Below are 3796 nucleotides of genomic sequence, written 5' to 3'. Positions count from 1 at the left end.
TTGGGCCCCATTTGGCCATTATCACTTAGGGGTGTACTCACTTTTGTTGCCAGCACTTTAGACATTAATGGCTGTGTGTTGCGTTATTTTGAGGGGACAGCACATTTACACTGTTATACAAGCTGTAGACTCACTACTTTACATTGTAGCCAAGTGTCATTTCGTCAGTGTTGTCACATGAAAAGATATACTTAAATATTTACAAAATGTGAGGGGGTGTACTCACTTCTGTGGTATACTGTATATAAAGAAGTTAAAACTAGGCAAATGCATTTCCTGAAGAAAATGTGTCTGGATGCCGATTGCTGAAGAATCACCCTGAAAGTGTTGAAATGGCTGAAATCCATTGCTGAAGGCTGAGATTCGATGCTGATGAAAAGAAAATGTTGAACAAATATGGAAGATGAAAAAATGTTGAATCATTATAAAAGATGAAAAGAAAATATTGAATAATTATGAAAGATGGAAAGAAAAGCTGAAGTTGGGACTCAGCATCTACACAATTAATATAAGCTGATTTTATTTAGAATAAACCTAAAACTTTGCCCCCAAAATTTATTTTCATAATGTGCTGAAGCCTCTACACACCAGTAGTCCCACTGCTGAGATCTTCTCAGGACTGTTTTATCCAACAAAACAGGCCTATTCAGTTTTACTGTCATGACAAAAACCATCAAGGCAAACACCACTAGCCAAGATAGAAACAGCTAATGTTGCAACTGCAAATCCATTTTTAATGAAAGTGAACGACTGAAACAAATAACTGACTAGAGTCCAACAGAGTGGTGAACGGCAACCTGTTTGTGGTCAGACAATGTGGGCACTGTCTCCTCCCAGCAGCCCACAGCTTTAGATTATGAACCAGAAACTCAGCAGAGAGGACATCTGAATCACGCTGAGCTTGCAATTCATTCCCTGGTCTAGACCGTGTCTGGGCTCTTTGGGGCAGTATGCAGTCAGTGGTACAGGCTGTTCACTTTGTGTTCAAAAGCAGAGACATCCTGTGGCTTAATATGAACGAAACGTCTGGTTTCTGGAAATACTATTATCAGCTGCCTGTATATTCAACTAAAAGGGGTGCCCCGCTCCTTGTCATTGCATGACAAGCAACATACCTGAACAGGTGACAGTTGGGCCCCATTTGGCCATTATCACTTAGGGGTGTACTCACTTTTGTTGCCAGCAGTTTAGACATTAATGGCTGTGTGTTGCGTTATTTTGAGGGGACAGCACATTTACACTGTTATACAAGCTGTAGACTCACTACTTTACATTGTAGCCAAGTGTCATTTCGTCAGTGTTGTCACATGAAAAGATATACTTAAATATTTACAAAATGTGAGGGGGTGTACTCACTTCTGTGGTATACTGTATATAAAGAAGTTAAAACTAGGCAAATGCATTTCCTGAAGAAAATGTGTCTGGATGCCGATTGCTGAAGAATCACCCTGAAAGTGTTGAAATGGCTGAAATCCATTGCTGAAGGCTGAGATTCGATGCTGATGAAAAGAAAATGTTGAACAAATATGGAAGATGAAAAAATGTTGAATCATTATAAAAGATGAAAAGAAAATATTGAATAATTATGAAAGATGGAAAGAAAAGCTGAAGTTGGGACTCAGCATCTACACAATTAATATAAGCTGATTTTATTTAGAATAAACCTAAAACTTTGCCCCCAAAATTTATTTTCATACTGTGCTGAAGCCTCTACACACCAGTAGTCCCACTGCTGAGATCTTCTCAGGACTGTTTTATCCAACAAAACAGGCCTATTCAGTTTTACTGTCATGACAAAAACCATCAAGGCAAACACCACTAGCCAAGATAGAAACAGCTAATGTTGCAACTGCAAATCCATTTTTAATGAAAGTGAACGACTGAAACAAATAACTGACTAGAGTCCAACAGAGTGGTGAACGGCAACCTGTTTGTGGTCAGACAATGTGGGCACTGTCTCCTCCCAGCAGCCCACAGCTTTAGATTATGAACCAGAAACTCAGCAGAGAGGACATCTGAATCACGCTGAGCTTGCAATTCATTCCCTGGTCTAGACCGTGTCTGGGCTCTTTGGGGCAGTATGCAGTCAGTGGTACAGGCTGTTCACTTTGTGTTCAAAAGCAGAGACATCCTGTGGCTTAATATGAACGAAACGTCTGGTTTCTGGAAATACTATTATCAGCTGCCTGTATATTCAACTAAAAGGGGTGCCCCGCTCCTTGTCATTGCATGACAAGCAACATACCTGAACAGGTGACAGGAAGTGGATGTGGGTTCCCCAGACCAATCATCAACAAGGGCTGCGCGCAGTGGGCGTGGCTACAAGTGGTTTAAATTTTGAGAGCAACAGTTATGGTAGTTTGCTTGGAAAACAGCTGTTTGCTGCGTCAGTCGCTATAGTCTCGGTGTTCATTCAAGTATGTTTGGTGTCAGGACGTTGCCAAACACATCCGAGTTGTGCTTGCAGGAAAACAGAGCTTAAAGTGTTCGGTAAGTCCCGGAACGTTTCTTTAAGAAAAACTGTTTGTTTTTACATTGATGGAAGAAGTGTATCTCTGTTTGTTAATGAGTTTGTGTCCTGCTACATGACATGTGGCTTATATAGATTTGGAACCATTTGGGTCAAACTAATTTTATTTATTTTTCTCTTTTCAGGTAGATCTACGAACTGTAAGTTTAATTATTTTTACCTTATTGTGGGTTCCCTTGTCAGAACCTCCGCCCGCCCACGCTGGTTTATTCATTAAGGGGGTCTTGTTGTGGTCATTTTGCCACAAGTCCTGAGTTTACTGTGACATCTAGAGTGTTTAGTTCAGGGGTTTTTTCCTCGGCCCTCCATGCCCAACTCTCTTTGCAACTCTTTTCCAACATGGCTTCTTTCCCATGATTGTTTAGATTTTTGTGTGTGGTCTGATCAAAAGTGGCCATCTGTAAGTAGATTTGTGTAATAGACATAGTTCTAGGCTGCCAGGCACATAAAACTCCTAGGATCTTTATCCTGGGAGTCTTATCTGCGGCGCCAGTCTATTCATATCTCTGGCTCCCGCGCCGTCCGTTCGTCCCATTTGAAGATTTCCACAAGCTGATCTACGAAAGGTACTTGGTTTTCTTTACTTATCTAACCTGCTTGGCTTTTCTCCCCAGGTGGCCGCCGCGCCACAACAATTTATTTACATTTTCATGAAGATATTTCACCGCGTCGCGTCCGTCCGTTAGTTTAAGATGGCCACCCGTCAATTTAGGTTCGTTACGGTAAGTGTCGGGTCATCATTTCATCATGTACAAAAGGATGGCGTTTCCTTAGTTCTCCAGCCTGGTTGGCTTCTTCCCCCAGGTGGCGCCACAACGATTTTATTTTTGTCCTGGATATTCTCAGTCAACTTAGCGCGTCCGTCTACAAAGGGTAAGTGTCGGATCTCTAAGTCGGTCTCTCTCTCTCTCTCTCTCTCTCACACACACTATCAAAAACATGACCCTGTTGTCATGAATATTTCTGGCTAATCTGCTTGAATGTGTATTATTGCAATAACATTTTGTTTTTCAGGAAGTCAACAAAAGTGTAAGTGCCACTTTTATTATTGTTTTTCCTTGTTGCGGCAGCACCTGCCTGCCTCTGTCTCTGTCTTCTGTTTCCGAACTTTATTTTCATTTTTCGGGCTTTGGAGGCGCCTGGTTTGGTGTGTTTGGCGCGCTTCGGGGGCGCCTGGTTTTGGTGTGTTTGGCGCGCTTCGGGGGCGCCTGGCTTGGTGTGTTTGGCGCGCTTCGGGGGCGCCTGGCTTGGTGTGTTTGGGGCGCT

The sequence above is a fragment of the Monopterus albus genome, unplaced genomic scaffold (genome assembly GCF_001952655.1).
Source record: "Monopterus albus unplaced genomic scaffold, M_albus_1.0 scaffold166.1, whole genome shotgun sequence".
NCBI classification, from domain to species: Eukaryota; Metazoa; Chordata; class Actinopteri; order Synbranchiformes; family Synbranchidae; genus Monopterus; species Monopterus albus.
Note: the sequence above shows the minus strand (reverse complement) of the source record.